Here is a 27,931-nt window from a genome sequence, read left to right on the forward strand (position 1 = left end):
GATGGGGTTGCTGTATAGTTTTTTCACTTCTGGTAGGTAATCACTTCCTTCGTTCTTGAGACTGGACCCTTAAGCAGATTGTAGTGGAGAGGTCAGGAGTATTAGGAGGTTGGATGCTTGTGTTTAGGCACCTGTAGATCTTTGTGTCTCTGCCTCCTGGAATTCTGGATACTAGTGACTTTGTAAGTCCTTGGTTAAGACATTAGGTCACTGGATTAGACAGAGCCATTGAATAGTAGGAGACACAGCATTTTCTCTTCACTGATCAACAACCCAACTGTTATGGGTAAAATTGTGTTCTTCACAAGATATATTAAAGTCCCAAATTCTGGAATGTGTGAAAATGATCTTAGGAATTAAGGTCTGTAAGTGTGGGCCCTAATCTAATGATTGGTATCCTTACAAAAAGAGGGAAATTTGGATCAGACACACATAAGAGAGAAGGGCATGTGAAGGTAAAGGCAGAGATTGAAATGATGCATCTATAAGCCAAGAATACCAAAGATTGCTAGTAATCATCATACTCTAGAAGAGGCTAGGAAGTATTATTTCCCAACACTGTGGTTTCAGATTTCTAGCCTCCAGAATTTGAGAGAATAAATTTCTGTTGTTTTATATCCAGTCTGTTACAGTAGTCCTAGGAAACTAATACAGCAAGCACTAGAAAAAGAATCATCTAACTTAAGATGTAGACAGGAAAGTTTTCTGCTCCTGCTCCCATATTTCTCCAAATCTAAGCAGAAACTCTTTCTCAGCCTCTAGGATGGGTAGCATTTTAGTCTTCTCATGCAATTCTTCCCGTGGGAGTACTTCAGAACAAATTAGGTATCTCTCATGGGACAAGGTAGGCAGCCTCTAGCCTGTTCTGATGGTATGTCCAGGTCTCCTAAGAGGAAGTCTCCTTCAGATGCTGCAGGTCCAGGTTGTCCCTTAGCCCCCCTACTTGAAGCCTGTGCTCCTGCCTACCGTGGTGCTGACTTCAGAGAGCCTCATGTGCACCCCTAGGTCTTCTAGCTTTCTCTGTGCAGCCAGACAATCATCTCCCTAGAATGGAAGGGTAAATCATTGACCAGGAAGGAAAAAAGTATTTTGGAGTAGTGTGGTGTTGCACTTTGAGAGAATGGATGAATGGGTGATACATGTATAGACACACATATATATGCATGCATACATGTAATCATGTATATTTTACTCCCCTCTTCAAATACCTTTACTGGTTTCATCTTCCTTGGTGAAAAAAAAATCTAAAATATAAGCCTGGCATTCAAGACTAGATGCTACATTGCCTGACAATTCCTTTTATGTAGTCTGTAATCTAGCTGAACTAACTATTGAACCACTTCCTGTCTTTCAAAACCCACAAGAAGGCAGTCTTACCCGATTTCCACACCTTATTTTGAGTAACAATAATACTTTGTTTTTACCTCCCCAATCACATTACACATAGTGTTATGTTTTTATACATTTGTTTGACCCTTTTTCCCTTGCAGGAAGAAAGCTTGTTGTTATTAAAAGTGAGATGAATAGCACAATATATTTGTGAAAAATGAAAGCAAGAATTTGGAATGTTTTATATGAAAAAGAGTCTTCATTGCTGCTGTCATTATTGCAGTAGCTAACAGGTACTAAGGACTTATTCTGTGATAGGCATGCTATATAAATTATTTTAAGCTCTTTCCACTAATGCATTCAGATTTTCTTAACTTTTATATGCCGCATAACACATGGCATGGCTGTAGATAATAAATATTTGTGAAAGATTCATCTAGAAGGCAAATGCATGTAGAACATGAAATTTTGATCCTTCTCTCTTGTTTGCAAGATGTGTACCATCTTTAAGAAAGTTATGTCTGAGTTGATCCATTACTAAAACTATTCCAACATAAATCTCTGTAATAATCGAAATTTATGTTTAAACAGTGTAATGAACTAAGCATGTATGCTTTTTAATAACTTCTTTTTTTAAATCACATCCCAGCATCGTGAACTTAGTCACTGGTGACTGTATAAAGCTCAACACAGTTCACAGGAGGTGCCTAAAAACCAAGAGGCCTTGTGGACTTGGCATTAAATTCAGACGACTTTGAAAAGCAGTTCGGATCTTCTGGTTTTTTTTTCTTTCTTACTTTGTATTTCTTTCCATAAGAAAGCTGAGTCTGACCTATTTTTAGGATTTGGCCCATGGAATTGAAATTGGTGGTTTTAGTTTCACTGTTGTTTTTCCTCTTTTAGGTAAAAAAATAAAGCACAGGAGTCCTAGCTGCCATGACTAGCAAAGCATTAAAGTTTTCTTCTTTTAATTATACATTTAAAGCCATCCTAAGGTAGATCATGCTTTATATTTCCTGGAAATTGTGGGGATTTAGTCTCCCTAAATCCTTCTAACATTTCCATTTAAATAACTCACTGATTTCTAATGGCCCTTCAAAGAATGACATCATCAAAACATCTAAAATTAATCCACCTGAATATTAGTTTCCATTTTGTATATGGGGATTTTTCATCATCAAGAATTCTATTTTTTCCCGTGTTATGTCCCATCCTACTCCTTGTCTATCTTTAAAGCCCTTCTCTCTTCAGCTGCAGAAGACTGACATGAACTCCTTCACAACTCCATGATTGTAGCGCAAACTAGAGGGAAATCATTGAACACTGAGATCATTCCATCAGAACAGAACGGCCCTTATTCCCTTTCCACACTCTCCTGAGTCTCTTGTGAGTTCTTATTAGAATAGGTATTAGAGGAAAGAAATAAAGCTGTTATCAAGTGTCTCTATTACTAAAGTTACTGAATATAAGATGTAAAGTTTTGAACATGTTTTCAAGTCTGGCAGGGTTTGAATGATCCCTCTACATTCCATCACCTTAGGCAAATATAAGATTTCAATTCTGGGAATTAGGATTACAACTATAAGGAAAACACGGTAGGCAATTCAAATGTTTAATCATTAAGACTGTAAAAATTTGGGCAGATTGACCATCTCAGTAGATGGGAGAACCACAGACTGACTTCCAAAAAATAACTGCCATTGCTTTTGTTCCAAAGTTTGTTTTAGAGGTTCAGTAGCATCCACTGAACTTTTCCCCTGACTATCTTAACACATCTTTTTTGTATTTGAGAGTCTGGCCAGGATTGGAAACAGAGGTGTGAAAGAATGACGAGAGTGGCTGTTTTGCAGTATTTTTGGCTAGAAGTAAAATAAGCAGGAAGTTCTAAAATGTCTTGAGAAAGTTTCTCCTTGAGAAAATTTGAGCTTGATTTTTTTTTTTTTTTAATATGGGATTCAGACATTTAGGTTAATATTCTAATAAGAATTGCACTTAAATGGATAACAATAGTAATTGCAACTATTCTAACATCTTACTGTCCCTATGGTACTTTCTGGTTTTCAATATTCTTCCACATGCTTTTTCTGCTTTAGTGTCTACAAACACTTTACCAGGCAGTAGAGTTTGGTGATTTTACCTCCATTTTACAAGTGAGGAAACTGAAACATAATGTTCATAGTAAAGCTGATTTTGCTTTTTTGCCTAGGGTGATACATTTTGCCTGGTAGGCACTCATAAAGACTTTTGTGTTTTTTTTTTATCTAATTGTAGATCAAGCTTACTTTGAAGCACAGAATTGCTGAGGTCTGTTCCTAGTACCCTTTGTAAGTACAATAACAACTCTTCTTAAATGTGCATATTGCTGTGCTCAGTTTGTACTTTCCTGAAATCAAAATATTCAGTAGATTGTTCTGAGTTCTGACTTCATAAGAAATTATAATCTAATGTTGATTTGAAAGTATAGAGAAATCAAACAAACCCAAACTCCTTAAAATGATTCATTCATGATTAAAATGAAAAAGAATTTGGGTTCCAACATTTATAGGAGTGTTGTGGATGCTCATAACTGTGGCAAATAAAAGTAAACAAAAATGAATATGTTATTAGTCACAGAGTTAAATGAGTAGAACTCATTAGCTCAAAGCCTTGTTTGTAAGACTTCTCATACATTTTGAATGTGATAAAGTTTCAAAGATATTATCACTAAGTCCTTATGATAATGCTGCGTTTGAGTTGATCTTACAGTGCTTTTTAACTATTTGAATATCATCCTTTATGATATATTCATATGCCTTATACATTTTACTTACCTATTTTTAAAGCATATCTATGCAAAATCCACATGACAATGCAGATATCCATATGGGTGTTGAATCTGTATTATAATAAATATAAATATGCTTCAGAACATCTAGGTTATTGTTGTTATGCTTGTTGGATTGAAACCCAATGTAGAAAGAAGAACATATAATTATATAGGCTGTATAATTCAAAACTACCTGACTCAAGAAATGATGTCCCTGTTCTTCAGCCACAGCAATATACATATGTGATATTACTTATATATAGTTATTTTAAAGCTTGATAAGGAAGTCATTTAAATTCAGTATAGTAACCCTGATGCAGAGAGGGGTAATTACATAGAATATTCAGTTTTCATGATCTATATGTGAAAATTTGAGAGAGACAGACTTCAACTTAATAGATGGAAGAATCTTCTGATGAAAACAACTGTTGAAAGTTTGATTGAAGGGCCTCAGGAGGTAGTAAATTAGCTGCCAACAGATGGTCAAGCGGATGTTGTAGTGGGGATTCCAGCACTGGAAGTCCCCAGGATTCACTGCTCATGGAGGATGTTGGATTCAAGACAGAATCTCGAAAATATTACCTCTGGAAAGAACTTCAGAAATTGTCTAGTCCCACTTCTCCACTTTACAGAGGAAGAAACTGAGCATCAGGGAATGTTAATGTGCCACTCAAGGTCAAACAGCTAATATGTTTTAGGAGATTTATTTAGAACCTAGTAAAATGTTACTATTTTCAGTGAACTGTCTGCCTATGTAGTGTAGGGAAAATTAGCCACCTATTAAATACAGAAAGTCTTTCATCTCAGGTTAATAATCTGACATGTATAACTCACAAAGAATGTGTTTTTTGTGTGAACACTTGAGAGTAATAATTTTCAGCTTCTATTTATTTTTCAAAATTCATGTACTTTTATAGCAATGGGAATAGGTTTCATAAGCACTATTATTTTTTTTAATTTTTTGCTTTTTTAAAAATTGTTTTTCTATTATAGTTGTCCCATTTTTCCCCCCATTGCTCTCCCCTACCTTGCCTACCCCATCCCCTCTCCCACAGTCACTTCCCGCCCTGTTGTCCATGTCCATGGGTCATTTATTCTAGTTCCTTAACTCGACCCTTTCCCTTCTTTCCCCTCTCCCCTCCATCCTGGTTAGAGGTTTTATAATGTAAGGATCGTCTAGTAAGGGCAAAGGGGAAGGTCAGCATTAGGCTGCAAAAGAGAGGTGAGTTCTGAGAGTTCTAAATTCACTTTTTTGATCAGCCATTCCCTGTGGGATGTAAGACAATATAAGCAGGGCTGTTATTCAGTTGGTAGGTACTAGAACCTCAGGGTGGTGAAGTACTTAGTATTCCCATGTTGATTGGTAATTGGTTATTGCTCTGAGTCTTCTGAGTGCCTTGACCTTCACCACTGCCCTGGCTGCCCCACCCCTCCATACATACACATACTTTCTGACATTGTAGCAGCTGAAAGGTTATCATCTCTTAGTTGATTGAATACTGAGAATTAACTTCTAGTTGACTTTTGTTCAGCAAACTTATTTCAGGCCACCTAAGGCAATTTCCAGAATTTACTCTTTTAGCAAGCTGTGTTATTTGGTAATGACCATAATGTTAAGGGAAAATTATTTTTTACCTCTGCTATACAATCTAGGGAAATCTTTCTGAAGTCCTTTATTAAAAGTCTTTAAAGCATCTCATTGTATTCAAAATTATTTTCAGAGCATTGTTTATATGAGTTCATAAACAAGTCATTCATATAATGCAGTTTTTTGCTTGTTTTTAAATTTTTGGTTGCTTAAAAGGGTAGATGAAATTAAAGAACTTGTTCTTAGACTCTTAGATATTATATATATGAGGTACTGAAATAAGTTTTAAAAAGTTACCATGTATGGAATGCTTACTATGTGCCAAGCCCTAGACTATATTCTGTACATATATCATGTCATTTAATTTTTATAATAACTCTATGAGATATGTCCTTTTATCATTCTCATTTTATAACTGCAGGTTCAGGGAGGTGAAAGACATATAAATAACAATCAGCTCATAAGTAGTAGAACAGGGACGTAAACCTCTGTCTAGTGCCATTGGGAGTTGTCAGGAATCAGAAGCTGGGCTCCATCTCTGTCTTTCAAGAACACCAGGGCCTGGATTCTTTCGTAGGCCATAGTCTAGCCCTAGCCCTCTTCAATCCCTGGTCCAGGACTCTTCTTGTCACTTGGATGTGTTCCCAGGATCCTCAGTCCTGGAAAATCAGCTATAGTTCAAGAGACTCCAGGGTAGGAGTGTAGTTCAACAGCCATGGAGTTAGGCTGTCCCTGTCTAGGAACTTCAAGCCTCAGGTACTCAGGAGCTACATATGGACAGTACCTGTATGATGTGGGGAAACCTCTACAGCTCAATGTATCTTATTAATAGTTGGTTCTACCTCATCTTCTGTATTAGCCCATCCTCTCTGTTTTTACCCCTTCATCTTCCTATTTCTGTCTTCTACTTTCTTCTGCTTTCCAGTTTAATCCAAAATAATTTTTCTTGCTCACCATAAATACATACGTTTCAGTAACACATTTAACAGTAAGCTGACTGAATTCACTCATTCAATTAATTAAACACTGTGTCCCAGGCACTAGTACAAGTGTTGGGGATACAGCAATGACAAAAATGGACAAATATCCCTGTCTTCACAGAAGTTACCATTGAATAGAAAACATAAGAAGTGTTATGTGCTGATAAGTGAAGAGAACAGTGGAGAAAAGAGAGGACAATGTGAAGGGTTGCACTTTGTTCAGGGAATGTCTCACCGAGTGAGGACTTGAAGGAGGTGAGGTGGTGAGCCATGTTTTTATCTTACATAAAAAGTGTATTTTTGGAAGAGGTAATAACAAGTGCATATACTCTGAGGTGAGAGAGAGCCTGGCTTGTCCTGGGAACAGTGAGTAGGTCATTGTGACTGGAGCAGATGGAGTCAGAGGCAGGTAAAACGTAGTAAGCGACATCAGAGAAGAAACAGAGGTGCTGAAGAGGGCATGATAGGGTGGTTCTTGGAGAGCATGGTAAGGATTTTGCCCTTTACTTTGAGTGACATAAAGAGCCAATTCAAGATTTTGAGCAGGGGAGTCACATATTTTGAAAGATCAGTCTGTCAGCTGTGTTGGGAATAGAGTGCGTGAAGGGACCAGTGTGGAAGCAGGAAGACCAGGGAGGTGTCTATTATAAAAAGTCAAATGAAAGCGATAGTGGTGTGCACAAGAGTAATCACAGCAGAGGTGGTAGATACTGGCCATTACTGTATATATTTTGGAGCTAGAGATAATAGGGCTTTCTGATGGATTCCACTTTGGGGCTGGGGAACAGTGAAGTGAAAGGAAGAAGAGCCGAGGAAGACTCCAGGATTTATTGGCCTGAGCCAGTGGACAGATAGGATTGCCACACTGAGGTGAAGAAAAACATGAGGGAGGCAGGTTTCAGCAGGGTGGGGCGGAGCTCAGTTTATGACATTGACGTGCGCGATGCCTGTTAGATATCCTACTGGAGGTGTCAGGTATGCAGCTGGATGTGTCAGGGCAGGGGGCAGGGATTATACATCTGGGAAAGCTCAATAAATAGACAATGTTTAAGCAGATGAGTTAAGAGCCTGGATGAGATTACCTAGAGAGTGAGTAAACACATAGAAGAGAACAAAAGACTGAGACTTGGGAAACTGCTAGTTGAGAGGGTAATGGAGCCAGAAAAGGAGACTGAGAACCAAACAGTTGGGGAAGAGGAAAGTCAGAAGGGTAGCCTTATCTTAGATGTCTGCTCAGAAAAGCATTTTCAGGAGGAAGCAGTGATTGATTGCATCAAATGTTAAAAACTGACCAATTAAATGAGGATTGAGGAATAACAGATTAAGTAGTGTGGAGATTTTTGTTGCTCTTGACCCAGGCGGCTTCTGTGGAGAGGCAGGGGAAGGGAGCTCCCTTGAAATAAGATTAAGAGAATGGCGGGGAGTAGGAGTGGGGTGTGTGTGTGTGAGTTGGAGGCAGTAAGTATAGAAAACTCTGGAAGAGTTTTGTGACAGAAGAGAAATAAGGCAGTAGCTGGAGGGGTAAGAGGTGTTAAGAGAGCGTTTTGAAAGATGAGAAGAGGATGAGTATGTTTGTTTTTGAATAATAGTAGGATGGAGAAAGATAGGCAATGAGGGGAACGGAGAGGAGACTTGGGCAAGAAGGGATCAGAGCTGGGCACAAGTGCACAAGTGCACAAGTGGAAGGGTTGGCATCATACAGGCCATAGACAGCTCATCCCTTGTAATGGGACTGATGGTAGAGGATATAGGAGGAATTGAGGTTAAAGAAGAAAAAAGAAGTGGTCTTTTAAGAGAGAGTAGAAGACGATATGCAAGTATATTAAGGAAACATAATGGATCAGTTCTCTTGTGGTCAAAGGATTGTTCGAGTCAAGCATCTTGAAGGAGTAAGATGAAAATAAAGGGTGGTGAATAACCATTTTAAAAATGAATGGCAGTTCGTCTAACTAAGTTGTGAGGCAAAAGAGTACTGAACATTTATCTGAGATTTAAAAGTGTCATGAGACCTTTTTGGGAACCATAGTCTTGTGCATTTTGGAAAGCCATGTATATTTATCCCGGAAGGCCCGATTAACCTTGACATAGACTTCCACACAGTATGTGGCAAGACTAAATGAATGGGCTTGGCCAGTAGATTTTGCATTTAAAATATGAGCCAGTGAAGGGAGTGGGACTAGTTGGATTAAATACAGCCCCTAGGGAGAGCTGGAGCAAGAGACCTGTGCATTATGCCTTCCAGACCTGAAACGGGAAGTTGGATTTTAATAGCTTTGACTTACAAAATTAATACCCTCCAAAGAAAATTCACCTGTTGCCAAATCTAATGCCAGGGTTTGGATGCTCACAGCTCCTTCAAGTCCCTTGTTTGTTTTCATTTCTTTCTTTTTTTCTTGTTCTTTTTCTTCTTCTTCTTGCCAAAGTTTTCTGACCTTTTAGGCATGAATACTAAAGGACTTGCAATCTGTCTTCTTGATGAACTGTTTAATCAGAAGGATATGATGAAGAGAGATTTTAAACGTTTTGGTTTAAAATAGATTTCTCCTGGCTATGAATTGCCCTACATTCTTTGTGTACATATAAATACAGTATTTATGTCCCGCAATTTGGCCCACTTATTTTGAAATCCAACTCTTCAAAACATTCCTTTTACTTAGGTAAGGCTGAAACAACAGCAGTTCTATCAGAAGAAGTTCTGTTGACCTAGGTGCCAAGAACTTCTTATTCTTGTTCCATATACCTTCACTTTTTAGAATTAGATACCCCAAAGCTGCTTGACTTGATCTATCACACAGTCAGATGTCAGTATTTAGCAAATGCTGCTGCCACTAATGGTTTTTACACTTGCGTTGTTGTGCAGTCTACTTTTAGACCTTGTGAATTAAAGTTTCCATTCAGTACTACCAAAACAAAGAGGTAAGAAATATAGACATAGTTTTCTCATAAAGAGGATATAAAAATATTTATTACCATACACATTTTTTGGAGTTCACTAATATTAAGAAGAAAAGGATTTAAAGATCAGTCTTAAGATTTGGCTAAAAAAAAATGTGAGGGGAATTAAATGCAGAAGTGTTGAGATATATTCCATTTAATCCTTATTAGATATATTTTAAGATAAGCTATTTTCTGACTTTATTTTATATTGCTTTAAGTTTTGACAGATAAAGAATGGATATATTAATATGTATTATTATTCTTATTACTTTTGATGGGAAACGACTTTTCCTAATCATGACTACAACACACACATGCTCATTGTAAAACATTCTGTAGAACATAAATAGTGAAATGTATAAACTTCAAAGTACCAGTTCTTCCCACAATTCTACCTGCCAGAGATAATGAAACTTAATAGTTTAATTTGTGTCCTTCCTGGCTTATTTCTCTGTGCATGTTTATCTTTAGTTTTTAAAAGAAAATGAGCTGTAAAGTAATTACTTGTTTGTTATTTTGTTAACAAATTATGAACGTATTTTCATATATATCTACATTATTCATTTTATTGTGTAAATGAACAAATATTTATTTTATTATTGGGAATTATTTATGTTCCTGATATTTACTATTAAACATAACACTGTTATGCACACCTGTATAAGTTGGATAACACCATTAGTTAGTAATTAGTGTATTTATTTATTAATTCCAAATAAATACACTAACATATTTGAGTTTTCTAAAAACAGTACATAACACATTAGTGCTTCAAAAGTTATTATTTTTTATTCTCTTTATTTTTATTCCTTTTGAATATATCCTTATAATAGACTTCTAGAAATGAAATTATTCAGTTAGTAAGTGTTACCAAATTGCCTCCCAGAAAGGTTCTATAGAGTTATATGACTTTCATCAGTGAATAAAGAATATTTGTTTCCTCATGCTCCTTTAATTAAATTTTTCAATAGAAGTATAGCATATATATAGAAAAGTGCATGCATGTTACAAGTATTGACTCAAAAAAGTGAAGCCATATGTGTAACCAGATCAGGAAAGTCCATTTCCATTCTAGAAGCCTCCTTTGAGTCCCCACCCAGTCATTATTCACTCTTCCCACCCTAAATTTAAGCACTATCCTGCTCTATCACCATAGATTACTTTTGTACTCTGTTATGTCTGGTTTCTTCCACTTAACATTATGTTTGTCTTAGATGATTATGCCACCCATGTTGCAGATCTCAATAGTTCATTTATCTGTCTGGGATTCTATTCTGAGAATATATGTAAATTATCAAGAACCATAGTCATGTTCTTTGTAACAGACACATAAGACAATCAAGCATATAAACTGTATACCTACATATATCTGTCACACATTTACTTCAGAATAGAATTGATAATTCATAAAGTTAGTTGTGATTTAAATGTTTTCTGAATTGTGCCAAATTATTACAATGACAGCAATGTAAGCTAGCACCAGTTGTACATACTGGTCAATTCTTGATATTATTTTAACATTTTTGGTCACCCTGATCGGTATGTAATGGTATATTATTATGGTTTTAATTGTATTTTTCTGATAATTAATGAAGGTCAGTACTTTTTCATATGATTATCAGTCTTTTGATTATCTTCCATTATGAAGTATCTTTTCAAGTCTTATGCCCATTTTAAAATTGGCTTTCTTTTTTGTATTATTTTAGTTGGAGTTTTTTCTTTTTCTGGGATATGTCCCTTGGTGTGTGTGTGTGTGTGTGTGTGTGTGTGTGTGTGTGTATCTTAATATATAAAATTAGAGATTTTTTTTCTTAATCATGTCATTAAAAAATAAGTTCTTCATTTTAATGGTCTACCTTTTCAATGTTTTCTTTAAAATTGGTGACTTTTGTGTCTTGCTTAGAAAATCTTGGCCTATCCAAGGTCATGAAGGCACTCTCTGTGGTTTTACTAGACATTTTATTGTTTTGTCTTTCTTCATTGGATCTGTAATCCATTGTAAATTGATTTTATGTGGTGTAAGAAAAGCAGTCAACACTCATATTTCCCTGACGTAGATAGCCCAACTGACTGCACCATTTATTGAAAAGTGCTACAGTGGTGTCTTTGTTGTAAATCAGATGACCGTATATGTCTGCTTTTCTGGACTATCCTGTTTGATTTGTTGATTTATCTACGCTTTGTCAAAATCACGTGCTTGAGAACAAATAGTGCAGGTCCTCTACTTTTTTCTTCTACAATATTGTCTTTGTTATTCCTTTCCCTTTGTGTTTCCATATATAATTTTTTTTAATTTATTTTTTTAACAGGCTTAATTCACTTTATTTTCCTTGTACAAAATTATGTGGTGGCAACAGCTGGAGCCTGGGTCCTCTGAAAAGAAACTCCGGTGTGGGTCTTTACAAGATGATCAATGAATTACTGATAGGGAGACTTGGTGAACACAGTCTCTTTCCAGAGGTCTCAGGTGAGATACCTGTAACTCTTAGAGATGGCATCAAAGGTGGCCTTGGCAAAGTTGCCCAGGGTGGCAATGCAGTCTCTGGCTGAGGTATAGCAGTCATAGATACCAGCCATCATCAACAACTTCTTGGGCACAGGGGCTGAGACAATACCAGTGCCCCTGGGAACAGGAATGAAGTGCACCAGCACAGAGCCATAGCACCCAGTCACCTTGCAAGGGACGACGTGGGGCTTGCCAATCCTGTTCCCCCAGTAGCCTCGCCACACAGGGAAAATAGAGAGCTTGGCCAGGATGATGGCCCCACGGATGGCAGTGGCTACTTCCTTTGAGCACTTAACCCCTAGACCAACATGTCCATTGTAGTCCCCAATGGCAACAAATGCCTTGAACCAGGTCCTTTGACCTGCACGTGTCTGCTTTTGCATGGGCATAATCTTCAAAACTTTGTCCTTAAGGGATGCCCCCAAGAAAAAGTCAATGATCTCAGATTCCTTGATGGGCAGAGAAAAAAGATAGATCTCCTCCAGGGACTTAATTTTCATGTCCTTGACCAAGTAGCCCAGCTTGGTGACGGAGATCCACTCCTTGTCCTCGGCCTTGCCTCCGCGAGCTCCACGGTCTCGGCCCCGACCCCGACCCTGACCACGACCTTGGCCCCAGATGCTGCTGCTAAATCCTCCTTGGAAGCCGCCACGGCCACCTCCCATTCCGGGGACCCCGGGGCCTCCAGGCCCTGCTGCAGCACCGGCATCATCCGCCATTTGGTGTTTCCTGGAGGAAAAAATAAAGTCCATATACAATTTAAAATAAGCTCTTGGATTTTGATTGAGATTACATTAAATTGATGCACTAACTTTGGGAGAATTTATAGTTTTACAGGATTGAGCCCTCTAATCCATAAGCATGGAGTAACCCTCCATTTATTTAGTTTTCTTAGTAGTAGAGGGAATTGTATATATTTAATTGTTTATTTTTAGATATTCAATGTTATTTATATTTTATACCAAATATTTTAAACATTTAACATATTTTTGAAATTTCAGCTTATTCAGGTATAATTAACAAATAAAATTGTAAAATATTTAAACGTACATTATGGTGATTTTATATATATATGCATTGTGAAAGGACTCCCCCAAACTTAGTTAATTAACACATTCATCACTTCACATATTTATCTTTGTTTTTTGGTGAGAACATATATGTTATACTCTGTTATCAAATACAAGATGGGGCAAAAGTAGGTTTATAGTTGTATGGAAAATACAACAAATAACAATACAAAAGTAAACTCTGTTTCATGTACTCACAGCTATATACATACATGAAACAGAGTACATGAAACATATAGATGTATAATCTTTACTATGGTTAGAAAACATGCTAACATAATATAGTATCATTCCTTTCAAACTTTTTGAGACTTGCCCTATGGCTGAAAATATGATTAATTTTGGAGAATGTTCTATTTGCAGTTGAAGAGAATATATATCTTGCAGTTGTTGGGTAGTGTGTTCTAGTGACATTACAAATTGCTCCTCCTGTGGTCACAATCTGTATTTTATTGTGGCTTTGTCTATTTCTCCTTTTATGTCTATTAAAGTTTTTGCTTTATATATTTTAAGCCTATGTTACCTGGTGCATATGTATATTTTGATTGTTTTATCTTGCTTTGGATTATCATTATAAATTATAGTTTCTGTTTGAAATAATTCTTTCTCCCTTAATATTTTTTTGTCTTTGGCTATTATTAGTGTAGCTATAATAGTTTTCATTGTTTAACTTTTTCATGGTATGTCTTTTTGATTTTTTTCTTCATCCTTTTTGTGTCTTTTATTTGAGGCAAGTCTTTTAAATAATATATAGCTTGTTAAAATCCATACTGACACTCTTTATCATGAATTAGAATATTTACCAGTAGATTATTTACATTTAATAAAATTACCTGTACTTGGGTTTAAATCTACTATAATGCCATTTTTCCTTCTAATTGATCAATTTTTTGCTTTTTTTTTCTTATTCTTTTCTGGATTAATTATATCATTTCATTTTTTTGCCCTTTTGGCTTGTTATATGTACCTTCTTTTATAAATCTTTATTAAGTTACCCTAAAATTGACAGCATTCATACTTAACTTACTAGAGCTACATTATCACATTGTGGGGAATGTAAGTAACTTAATTCCACTTAACACCATCTGACTTCTCTGGTTTTCTCTTTTTTCAGGAGTCTTGAATACTCAAATTCTATTTTCCTTAGCAGCTCTGAACTCCAGTTTTTGTCTAATTATCTCCGTTAGAGTGGGAAAAACTCTACTGTAGATCCATCAGAGCTTTCTGCTTATCTCAGATTCCTGCTCCAACTATTGGCTCATTTGACTGTTCTGTGACACCTTCAAGCTGTTGTCAGATACATTTTATTAGTCTTATCTAGATGTTTTCGGGGCAAGAATTGGTCCAATGCAAAGTATTTATACAGTTAGAAGTGGCAGATCTGTTTCTCTATACATTTATGAAAGTCTCATATTAGCTACTTTTTTATTATTTGATCACCAAAAGAAAATTAGCATATTGTCTTCATCAGTTATATGACACAGCCATTGTCTAGTTCACTGGTACTCCACCCTTTAAGCCATACTTAACTGGGTCAAGTACGGGTACCTGATCTGAGCTTTGTCAGTGAATCCCTTCCTTGGGATTTTTGGTCTTGGAATTGAATGAATTTGAAACTGATTATAAAACTCAAGGGTTACTTGACATCTGGGCTTCCCACCATGTGGGAAATGTATTTTGTAGTAAAGATAAATGAAACCAATTTGCAGAGAAATGCAATGAAAAGTCATAGAAAGACAGACCTGATGATGTTGAATTTCTTGATTTTGGTTATTCAGTAATCCCAGATCCATCTCTATTTTTCCTGTGAAATTTTTTATTATGGTAAAATATACATAAGATAAAATTTACTATTTTAACCATTTTTAAGGGTACTGCTTAATGGCTTTCAGTATATTCACATTGTTGTGAAATCATCATTACTATCTATCCCTAGAACTTTTTCAACTTCTCAAACTGAGGCTCCATACTTATTGTGTGATAATTCCTAGTTCCCCTTCTCCTCCGGTCCCTGGTACACCATTCTACTTTCTGTCTGTATGAATTTGACTATTCTAAGTACCTCATAGAAGTGGAATCATACAGTATTTGTCTTGCTCTGTCTGGTTTATTTCACTTACCATAATGTCTTAAGGGTTCATCTGTTTTGTAACATGTTAGAATTTCCCTCCTTTTAAAGCTGAGTAATGTTCCATTTTATGTATATATCATATTTTATTTAACCATTTATCTGTTGATAAACACTTGGGTTGCATCCACCTTTTAGCTATTGTAAATAATGCTGCTATGAGCATGTGTGCATATAGATTGGTTTTTACCTTTTGTTGCTGTTCCTTAATGCATTTCTTTTTGTTTTGTTTAAGCAAATTAGACTTAGAATGCTCCTTGAAAAGAAAAAGTCTCAACTAATATACAGAGATCTATTTCCAGACTCTCTATTCTATTCCTTTGATCTACCAGTCTTTTTCTGAACCAATACCACACTGTCTTAATTATTTTAACTTTAGTAAGTGTAGAGGTTTAGTAAACAAGTTTTTTCTCATTACTCTTTCACAAAACTGTATTTAGCTACATTTTCGGCATTTTTTCCTAAATGATCAATTGTCAAGTTCTAAAAAGAAAACAAGTGGGATTTTGTTTGGTATTGCACTGCAATTTTAGTTAATTTTGGGAGAATTCACATAAAATCTTTTGTAAAAGAGCCAAATAAGAGTAATATTGGCTCTCTTTTCCCAATATTCCATTTCTTTTCCCAGTTTGATGTTGCCTAGAAAAAACCTCTGTGTTCTCCTTTACTCACAGTCTAGTTATTCACCATCTCATGTGGGGGGTGGAGGGGTTCCCACACAAAGCAATTCTGTGGCACCAATTAGGTGTCCTGAAATTCAGCTTAATTCAGACACTGACCAGAGTTAGTGCAGATCCCACAGGTTCAGGGCTTGGTTCCACAAAACTGCCTTTCTCTACTTAAGACTCTAGTCTCAAGTTGTCATTAGGACTTCTGACTGACCAGCTATAAATTAAGATTCTCATGACTCCCTCTTTGGGTCCAATGATTTGCTAGACTGGCTCATGGAGCTCAGGGAAACCTTTGCTTATGTTAATGGTTTATTAAAAAGGATATAGTAAAGGATACAAATGAAGAGCCAGTTGAAGAGATATATAGGACAAGGTCCAGAAGAGTTCCAAGTCTAGAAGTTTCTGTCTCCATGGGGTAGGGTGTGCCACCCTCCCAGTGTGTGGATGTGTTCACCATCCTGGAAGCTGTCCTAATCCTGTACTTCTGGGATTTTTATGGAGGCCTTATCATGTAGGCACTTTTCTCTTCTGGAGGATGGGGATCATGGTGTGGTTTTTCTGAAGCTATCCTGGAGCCCAGCAAGAGTTGTCTCTTTGGAACAAAAGAGACTCTTATCACCCCCCAAATTCCAGAAATTTAGAAGCTATGTGTCAACAAAAAGAATCAGAGACCAGTATGTATTTTTTCTATTCACAGATATATATCTTTCTTTATACTCTTCATCTGACTTGTTCTTATTTTTAATTTCTTTACTTAAAAATCTTGAATGATACATGGCACGTATTTTTCTTTAATGTCTCTATTTTGAGATTTATTTATGTCTATACAGATATATCCCCTTATCCTTTTGATTTGTTACAAGGGATTCCATTGTATGGGTATATTTTATTCACCTAATGATTTTCCTTTTGAGGGAAGAGCCTTTAGGGTATTACGATTTTTCAATATTACAACAAAATTATCATTAAATCATTGAAACATACTTTTTTTGTTCACATTTCACTAAAGAGATACCAAAAAGATTGCTGGGTTTAAGGCTATGTACATTTTAATTTTAAAACTATTATCAAGTTATCCTTGAGAAAGGCAGTACCACTGTACATTTTCATTTTTTCTTATTAATTTCATATTTTAAAAATATTTTGCATAAAGTTTTTCGACATCCAGAATTTATTTTTGTGCATGTATTAAGGCTACTATATAACTTATTTTCTTTTTCCCCATTTGTACTGCCATGTCTGTGAATTATATGATCATTTTTTTATTAGGCTAAGGAAGGCTATACTCCACCCTCCCCTCATCCCATGTTTTTGGCATAGATAGTTCCATCCTTTCCTCATGGACTGAAATATCCCCTTTATTATCTAACAATTTATCTTTTAGTCATGGCTCTATTTGTATATATTCTGTTCTGATCTATATGACTGCTTCTAGGCTAATATCCCATTATTTTTATTTACCATGGGTTTAAAAAATAATATATATATCTTAAAAAGCAATGCCCACCTTTTAAATGTATCTTATATTTACATGAAGTTTAGAATCAACTTGTCAGTTGTCATTTTCAATCTTATTGAGAATGCATTGAATTTATAGATTAATTTGGAGATAATTTACATCTTTATAATAGTGAGACCTTTTATCCAGGAGCATGGTGTCTCCATTTATTTAGGTCTTTCCTTGTGTAATGCATTAATATAGTATAATTCTCTTTAAAAAAATATATGCTTTACCCCACTTATGCTAAGCTTATTTTTGTTATTTAAATTATTTTTGCTAGTGTGAATGGAAATTTTCCAGTTATTTCAGTAATCAATTACTTTTAGTGTAAAAGGAAAACTATTAACTGTTGAATAGCTTATGAAAATAAAAATTTATTTGATTTTCATGAATTTTCTTGATGTAGTATCATGTCTGCAAAAATGACTTGTCTTTTTTTAAACATTTAATTCTTTCTTGCTGTCTTTTTTGCATTAGCCAGAATACCCTGCATAATGTTGAATAATCATGCTGATAACATACTTCTGTACCTTTTTCCTGTCTTTAGTGGAAATGCAATGCCTTTAATGTTTTATCTTTAACATGGTGATTTTTGTTGGTTGCTGATAATTCTTATCCTGGACCCATGTACAAATTCTATATGTTGTAACACAGACATGGTATATGTGAGCATATCAAGGTCTGGAGTAAGGAACTGCGCACAATGCATTCAAAAGACTTTAGATCCTAGACTGACCAGGTTGGAATCCTGGCCCCATTGTTTATTAGCAGTATGGCATTGAGAATGGTACTTTATGAATTTGTTTTTGTATCTGAAATAGGGAGGCAATAGTACACATAAAAATAACATTGTTGTGAGCAGAAAAAGAAAGGGTATATGTCAACAGGCTCACAAATGCTTGATGTTGATTGAAATCAGCAAATCTAGATTTCTATGCAAATTGCAGAGGATTTGGGCAACAGAGAACACCAAGTAAAACTAGCAGGAAACCTGTCCTCTCATTCTTAGTTGAGAGCACATAATCTATTAACATAATGTATGAGGTCTGCCCAGAAAGTATTCAGCCATGTTATATGGAAAATAGACATTTATTGAAGAATATACAAGAAACATTGTACATAGGACAATGATGCCTCAGTCCCCTTCAAAGTAGGCACCTTGGGACCACACACAGTTCTCCCATTCACCATCATCTATCCCGTCGTATACTCCTGAATCTCACTGATGGTTTGAAATCTCTTCTCTTTCAAAGGTGACTTTAGTTTTGTGAAAAGCCAGAAGTTGCAGGGCACCAAATATGGGCTGTGTAGGGGCTGAGACACCTGGATGATTTGATGTTTTGCCAAAAACCTCTGCACGAGACATGATGCAAGAGAGGGTGCATTGTCATGATGAAGCTGCCAACCACCAATTTCCCATAGTTGGGGCTGTTTTCATTGTATTGCATCTCTCAACTGACAAAGAGCATTGAGGCAGTACTCCTTATTAATTGTTAGGCCTGGAGGGATGTACTCATGAAGGACAACACCTTTCCAATCAAAAAACACAGTTAACATGGTCTTGATCTTGCTGTGACTTTTCTGTGCCTCCTTTAGGTGTGGAGAAACCAGGCGACTTCCATTGGGACTACTGAGCCTTCATTTCTGGATCATAGCCATTGACCCACAGTTCTTCTCTGGATGTGACCTTCTTGAGGAATTCTGGTTCATTGGTAGTGGTTTGAATCAAGTCATTAGCAATTATAGCGCAATGTTCCTTCTGCTCTGGTAGCAGTAACTGTGGAACGAACTTTGACATGACACATTTCATGCCAAGATCCTGCATCAAAGTCTTGGACACAGTATTTTTTGGAATCCCCAGATCAGCTTCTAGTTCTTGCACTGTCAGTTGCCAGTCTTTGTTGATTGCAGCCCATACATGTTTGACATTCTCAGGTGTTGTGATTGTTTCAGGCCTTCCAGAACATGGATCCTTTTCAACAGATTCTTGACCATCTTTGAAGCATTTGTGATACATTTTTATTTGCACTGCGCTCATTGCATCATCCCCAAAAGCCTTCTGAATCATCTGAATAGTTTCCATGGAGAAATATTCAAGCTTAATGCAAAATCTGATGCAGATTCGTTGCTCTACTTGCTCAGTCATTTTGAATGGGGACGGCCACACAGTACACATGCTCACTCATTGCCATCTACTACCCCACTGACTAGTACAGTGAAGTTGTCATCGTTCACGCATGCAGATTCCAGGCCACTCTCCTTGGCTGCCAGGTTACACTGATGTCCCTCAAACTATTCTTGTTATATTAACAATGGCTGGACTATTTTTGTACAGACCTCAATAGTTCATGTTAGCCCATTTAATTTCACTAAAATGACATTTATGTAACCTTTAAGGCTGGATCCACACTGTAACTAAAGTAATAATACAAAAAATGAGTGATCCAATTAAGTCTGAAATTTTTACTTTCAAGTAAATCAAAAGAAAAATAGCTTTCTTCCTAAGTTTTATAAAGCTGATTAACTCTGTATATTCATAAATAGAAAAATAATTATTCATTACACAAAACCCTTTGTTTTAAGAGCCAGATGGCTTCATCCAGATTTGAGAAGCCTTTCAGGTGCGTTCAAAACCAATGTAAGGGTCACTTCATTATGAAGGCTTATTAGTGATGTTAGGGTCAAGTTACTGCTGTATTCCAGGGAACCTTTTACAAAGTACTTTACACATGTTCAGATTTTAATAACTTTGAAGCAGAGGCCAGTCCCCACTTGGACAAAAGTTTGTTTCTTCTATTTAGCTCCAGACAGAGCTAATAATCAAAATGATTCGAATATCCCTGATTTGAATATCCCTACATAATTTTTCAAATTTGAACAGGTCACATCCAGTCATTTGTAATTTGACTGGCACATATCCACACACATGCCTTATTAATTGTTGTTGGTTGTAACATTCAATGATATTGTAACTCTGTGGCTTTTAGAGAGAGGCTTATTTTATGTCTCAGATTCCAAATATAAATGAGACAAGTGAGACACATTTTAATCTACCCAGGTTGTGAGTCCCTTTGTAGCACAAACCATGTTTTCTGTGACTTGTAACCCCATAAAATTCCCTGGAAAATTCAGATATGTGCTTCCACAGATAATTTAATGGCGGTTACTGAAAATATAGGAGTGATTGAGGGATTTTGAATGGCAAACTTTCTAATGTATAATTTTGAAGTCTACTTTTCCAAAGCGATTCCATATTTCTTGATGATGGAGATATAAATTATCATATTTGTAATAGCAACAAATGCTAGTTGAGTGAATGAGTAAAAACCAACAATTTGATAGTTATCAAAATAAAGTTTATTGAGTGAACTACAATTAAGTACAAAATAAAAAAGAAGTACAAATAAATATGAACTTAAAAATAAGCAATTGCCTATATAAAAAGGTAATTAGCTGACAAACTCTCCGAGGGGAATAGAATGTTCTTACATCTTATGTTAGAAAATTGTTGTATAAGTTAATAACACCTATAATGGTTGATAGTCTAGCTTTAAAAATTCAGTGGACTAAAGGGATACTCCCCAGGAAGTTCAGTGTTTTTATGTCTGAAAAGCTCTATGGTGGCATTCAGCATAGCCATACATACTGATCTGGAGTCATTGAGGTTAGTGGCTGTGTCCGTATTGAAAGCTTGAGGCCAGCAATGGATGTTAATACTGTATCGAAAGCCAAGCATGTTTGAAAGAGTGTGGTAGGCCCTTCAAGTGTGGATGCTGAGAATACTCTAAGGCAAGAGAGCAGAATCCCCAAAGGAAAAAGTAATGGCTTTATTTTTTACATATCTAATCAAAGGCTAGTTTTGCTTCTCTCAAGCAAATCAGAATGATTATAGGTGACTGATCGCTGCAGAGATGTTGTGAATGTGTATGTGTGTATGTGTGTAAGCAAGCAAGACCTTCCTTTTTCCAAGAGGAAAACTATTTCTCTATTCACTTAACATGCGACTTCTGACTTTTTCAAGTTCCAGTCCAATTGGGAAGGTTCTCTTTCTCCATGTGTCCCAGACACAGGAGGGGTCTGACGCAGAGTGACGCAGGCAGGGGACTGCGGCCTGGTTTTTACCCCCTCAGTGCCTGCCTTCTGGGACCTGGCTGGTGTGTGGTTGCTGTTTATACCTGTTGAAGTGCTCTCTGTGTTTGAGTTGGCGCTACCAGCTTACATACTAGAGTCTCAAGCTGTTCATGAGATCTGTCCTAGAGCTTTGAAACCTATGAGCTGGCGGCTGGGGCAAGAGAATGTCTCTCAGTTTTTGGGTGAACTCCATGTTTTTTTCCAAGAGGTTAGATCACTGTCCACAGTCCAGGCTTGCTAGACAGAATGTAACAGTTACTGTTTAAGACATCCTGAACTTTTAAAGGCAAAAGGCAAAGAGGGGAGGGAGAGAAAAACCCAAGGTCAATTTAACAGCTTGAAAATCAACATTTTTATGTCTGGTAAACAAAGATTCTTACTAAACTGGAACGCTTTATCACAAAGGAAGGAAAACATATCACATCTTGTTATGGCAAGAGGATATGTTGTTACAAACGTCCTAGTTCCATCCCAAGTTGTGTCTGAGACCAGACCAGATTAATCAGTGGTGTGGCAGGGGTATTAAGAGTGATGTAATCTTTGTAGCAATTTACCTGGTCAACTCCCTGGTCCTTTAATCAGTTTGTAAAGATTTTTAGATAACTTTGTTTCTTTGCAAGTGGCCAAATTAGGAAAACCCTGATGTCTGCTTATCCTTTACCCACAGTTCTTTGTTCTTTATTCCTGTTGCCTTATTTTTGGCATATTAGAAATATTGTCAACTATTTTTTGCCTAAGATTTCTCTTCCCTCATCTCTTTCTAGGGGAGGTCTTGGTATATTGGTTATGTAAACTTGAATGTGGCTAGAATTATATATATTTTTTACTTCTGTTGGTGTATGTGTGTGAATGATTATGGCAGAGATATATGAAAGACATCATACCTAAGAAACTAGTAAATTATTTAAAAGTTTCATACCAGGTATAACAATGTTTCAATAAAAAATTCGATATATAGAAAAATTAAAGCTGGATATCACTAAATTCCAATGTTCATAGTGACTTTGTTTACAAGGAAATATTAACAAAGCCCTTTCATCCTCCTCCTTCACCCCCAATCAAGTACAGTCTATGCTTTTATAAATATGTTAAGAATTTCATCTGTAATGTTTGTTTATGAGGAATATAAAAATGCCTTTGAATGGGGTAAGTGCCAGTCTTATTTCACCAAGCCAAGGGAAAAAAATCCCTCCTCTTGGGTTTCCATCTACAGAAATGCTAGTAAGAAATGGATAACCTCTCCAGACTCTTTAAGGTAGTGTATTTATTCTTGGGTCAAACTTAGTGGTCATCCACTTTAAGCTGACAGCCTCTTTATACCTTTTTCATACCTCATCCCCTATCCTGACTCATACTGTTTACCTGATAAGGCTGAAGGATGTATAGAGTAAACATTTAATTTGACCTTGTCTGGAAGCAATTAGCAGCAATGCCTTTAGAGACTTTTGTCCATTTTAATGAGATATAGCTGTTCCAACATGTGAGTTGGCTTTGCTTGTCATTCAAGAGATTTATTGGTGCAAGGTGTATTCCCTGGTTCTTTCATGAAAAAATGTTTATACCTGTGGGCATGTCCAGATGGCAGTGAATGACTTGCATTCATGAGAGCAGCATTCGGCAATTCACAGCTGCCAAGGTAAGCAGCAAAGGCATGCCCTCTGCCACTCCATTGCCTTGTAAAGAAACAGTCTCTAAGGTAACAGACTAGCACCCTTGACGCCAGAGATCCCTAGGGGTTTTAGACTTGGTGGGAAGGGAGAGGAGAGAAGAGAACAGAGAGACAACATAAAATAATACCAAGAAAAGCACTTTTTGCTATTGTTCTGGCAATTTATAAAGAAGGAAAGAACTGGGGGAAGTCGAGAGGGTTCAGAATTTTCCACTTGGTTCTCACTAGAGATGTATGTAATTCAGATCTGCCCTGTGTTTTGTGAGTGTCATGCCACTTTCATGGGTTAATTTCAGGGACATAGGCGACTAATGGTCTAAGGCATGACCAAAGGCACAGGCTCTGGGCTGTTACAGGCTATGACTGTTGGGGTGGTGAATAGGCAGGCAGTCTGATTCTCTTGGAATTTGTGGCATTTTTAGAATTAGTTTTTTTCTTTACTGTATCCCTTTAGTGCTATCATTGGAATGGTAAAATGTCACCTGAACAAGTATTCTGAAGGAGGTATTACTGGCCCAGACTAAAAATCTTGATAGGAAGGATTTTTTCTTGGATCACCTCCAAGTGCAAAAAAATCTCAGGTGACAGCTTCTAGCTCTTGCAGCCAGCTGTAGCATAGATTGTGAACCTAGTAGGTAATTGTTGGATATTATGTCTTTTATAGAATTTGGTATATTGTTACTGCTTAATACATAATATATTAGGGGCTGTGGAGAGCAGAGGCTGGGTGGGGAAAAGTTTTAGAATTATAAAGGTTCTCAAATTAAAAGAGGAGAATGGTTTCTGATAACTGTGTTTGCATTTTCTTAATTTTGGTGTTATTGGAGAAAAAGAAGGTGTCCTAAACATCACAATAGGAGGTTGGACTGTAGAAGTGTAATAGCTTGCTTTTGCCAGCTATTTTCTTGTTAATATTATTCATATATTACTAAAATTGCATGAAAAGGAAGACAGGGACTGAAATATATGTTACTTTCTAAACCCAAACAGACTGTAATAAACATATCCTAACAACAAATGTGAGTGAATGAGAACAGACTAACAGAGTTGGTCTGGGTTGGAAGAACTACTTATTTAAGTTCTTTCCCTTTGAGTCACTATCAAACTAAACAGTGTATTGGATATTTAACAGAAAAGGACACAAGTGAATAGACTGGCTCTTTGAAGCTCCCTGATGTGACATAGTAAAGGGTCAATGGAGAGGTCAGCGCAGCCTGGACAGGGACCCACTTGGTCACAAGGGCAATGAAACTGCCCCCTTTTCATGAACCCATTTGAATAGGGTTAATGCGAACTCCTACCTTTTGTGCCAAGAGCTGAGAGAGGGACCCATTAGCACTCATAGAATCTATTGCCATGAAAGGGATTCCTTGCTGTACACCAGTTAATATCACATAGTAGCCCCTTCTCACTGTGTCATCCAGCTACAAGAGGCCTACGCCCAACACAGCAAGACTGTGTTAACCTCAAGAAGCCCTGGAAATCATCAGTTATTTCCAATATTGAAATGCTATCCATTTCCTGAAAAATCCTGTTAGGTAGAGGAAAGGCAAATGGAAGTAAAGCCTTCATGAGGCCTCAAACAGGAAAGGCCATGGATCCTCTTGAGAGCCTGATGACTAATACCTGCAGAAAAAGGAATGATGGGGCTCAAGGGAACCTCACACGATTCACTTGTTTAATTGTCTGCCTTTGAGCAGGTGAATATTTGAGTCATTCAGAAAAGAGAGTTAGTTGTTTCTTTCTTAATATTTTCAGAGGGAAATGCTACACATCATCTCCTGAAAATTAGTTTCATGCATTGGCTTCTAAGCTATCATTCTACTCAATACAAGTTGAACGTATTCCTAAAATGTTTCATCAGAGGAATTTACAGGGGTCCCCCAACTTGAGTACAGATGCTAGTTCATAAGGATATGTGGAAATTTGCAACCTATGTAAAATAATATCTTAAATAACAACAACAACAACTACTACTACTGCTTTGTGTGTGCTTAGTATGTGCAGATACAGTCCGAAGTGTTAATGTGTATTAAGGAAGTTGTTCCTCTTTCATAAACATATTAGGTAGGAACCATCTTTCACACATTATAAAAACTGGGCCACAGAAGATTAAGTAAATTTTCTGAGGTCACACTGATAGCAAATAGAAGGGTTAAGAATTAAATTTAACCTGGCTTGAGAGCATATGTACCCAACCACTAGGAGATACTATCACTTAGTGAAGACTGAGTTTTTAAATATGTTCTCAGTCCCACCCAGAAGGGCGTTTCAGTTAAACTTTGCTCCTAAAATAGAGTGTGCTAATAGAATTGTAGAACCTATCACAATGTTTAAGACGCTGTGTATGTGCATGTGTATATGGAAATGTTTACATATTTATCAATATTATATCCTCAGTCCCATTTAGAGTTTAGAGTTCTTTATTGTTTTTCTTTTTCTTTTTTTTGTCTTTATTTGCTTAGAACAGTGTAAACCACAAAGGTCATGACGAAAACTTATTCTTCTCATCTCTGTTTTAGGTTTTTTAAAAATAATTTAGATCCTAAAGGGGAGACCAAGTTGTATATTGATAAGGTTTTGGGTGCTTTTCCAATTATGGTATTCTATAAAAGTGAAGAGACTGTTCCATCATCATTCTAATTATTATTACTGTTATTATATTTTTTAAAAAGACTTGTGTGTCTTTGTTAATAACAGTTAATTACTAGAACTAAAATAGCATTTACTATAATTATTTCAAATTATTATTTTAAATAGATATAAGTAGATAATTTCATAATTAAAAAAGGGTTTATATATTAATTAGCAAAATTATTTTGGGAATTCTTGAAAAAATTGAGCAATTTCTTTAGTTTCCAGGAAAATTCTACCCTACATCCCTTTATCCTGTTTGAGAGTTTATTGTATTAGAAAATATTTCCCCAATTGCTAAGGTAAAATCTATTATGAGGCCAGTGTTTCTACATGTAGAAGAAAACCATTGTATTTAATGTTGAACATACTTCAGAAGTCCATAGTTTTGCTGGTGTTTCATCCCACAAGGAACAACTCCAGATAAACTTGTATGACTAAGAATGAATTATGGAACACTACAGTAAAATATGACAGTTCAAAGGTAGTAAAGACTTCCAAGTGTAGAAAAAAAAATTTGAGCAACTAAGTTCCTGAGGCCCAACTTCTGTAAAGTAGGTTTTAACATCTAAGGAAGGCATGCAATCATTAATTAAACACAAAACACTTGTGTCTTGACAATTAAAATAATTTATTGTTGAAAAAACCTGCAAGGGAGTCTTTTATGCTCATCAATAACATACTCCCAGAGGCTGTGTCTACATGATGATGAACAATGGAATGAAACAGAACGGTTGCTTCCAAATAGCTAAAATATCACATACATGCTTTATACCCCTGGTTTTCATCATCACATATGCTACCATTTAATTTTTTATTATAGTAAAATATATATTTAAAATTTTTATCATTTTAAGTGTATAGTTCAGTAGCATTATATGCATTCACATTATTGTGTAATCATCACTGTTCATATCCAGAACTTCTTAAACATCCTGTACTCTATGCTCATTGAACAATAACTCCCCTTTCCTCCTCCCCCTAGACTCTCATAACTATTGTTCTACTTTCTGTATCTGTGTATTTTACTATTCTACATACCTCATATAAGTGGAATTGTACAATAATTGTCCTTTTGTGTCTGGCATAGTTCACTTAGCTTAATGTCTTTAAGGTTCGTCCATGTTGTAACATATATTAAAAACCTTAACAAAGTTCTCTGAACTCTGCAGAGTAATGGATCTTTATACTAAGAAAGCTTTTATGAAAGGTGTGAATATTTGATAATGAAAACAGTTTGTGTGTTCTGTTTCTTCAAAAAAAAAAAAAAAAAAGCAAGGACTCAAATTATGTTTTAAAAATGATGTCACACTCCTCCCCTTCACTTCAGTCAAAAGAGCAAGGAAATTCACAAATTTAAGTTTGACACTATGCAAAATAGTGTGCCACGTTCTCTATTCTTCCTTGGCTTTCAGTTTACTGAATAGTCATTGCTAAGATATACCACTGTCTTAGCAGCTTGCCCTCTCTATTTAAAAATGCCTCTAAAATTTTTTTTTTCTGATTTAATTTAAACTAAGATATTTATTAAGATCATAAGCTCAAGGCTTTGCTACATTGAGGCTATGGTCCTTGCTCTTGAGATGAAAATTTTTGAGGAGAAACAAAATACATAGTCATGAAACTGTTAATAAAACATGAGAGAAGAGAATTAAGTGGCAGTGTTGTGGTTTTGACAGTAAATTGCCTGGAATCCAGGACAGTAAGTCTGGTTTGGGCCCTGTTTGTTTCTAGTTGTTTAACCTTGGGCAAGTCACCACTGTGACCTTGTTGTCCTCGCTGTAAAATGAGGAAGTCATAATGGGTGAGCATAAAAGATCCTCCTGGCATTTAAACCAGATGAGATCATGGGGAAGAAAGACATTGAAGATTTCAGGAAGGAAATGGGATGTAAACCGGACTTCAGGCAAATTCATAACATAAGGAGTAGCAGGAATTAAATCTAAAACTTTAAAAATTAAAAAACAAATCATGCCCTTAG

At 36.2% G+C, this 27,931-nt stretch overlaps 1 long non-coding RNA gene and 1 pseudogene across 1 annotated transcript in view; one reads left to right on the top strand and one right to left on the bottom strand.

Annotated features, from left to right (window-relative positions):
• The window catches only part of LOC150007778 (uncharacterized), an 81,546-nt gene that overhangs the window by 32,149 nt on the left and 21,466 nt on the right, over positions 1 to 27,931 (top strand). The window contains exon 2 of the long non-coding RNA XR_016511838.1: positions 3,601 to 3,653. This is a non-coding gene — a long non-coding RNA (uncharacterized LOC150007778). The remainder of the gene's footprint in view (positions 1 to 3,600; positions 3,654 to 27,931) is intronic.
• Positions 11,944 to 12,868, bottom strand: LOC150007779 (small ribosomal subunit protein uS5 pseudogene; annotated as a pseudogene).

The sequence above is a fragment of the Furipterus horrens genome, unplaced genomic scaffold (genome assembly GCF_987537825.1).
Source record: "Furipterus horrens unplaced genomic scaffold, mFurHor1.1.pri manual_scaffold_6, whole genome shotgun sequence".
Lineage (NCBI taxonomy): Eukaryota > Metazoa > Chordata > Mammalia > Chiroptera > Furipteridae > Furipterus > Furipterus horrens.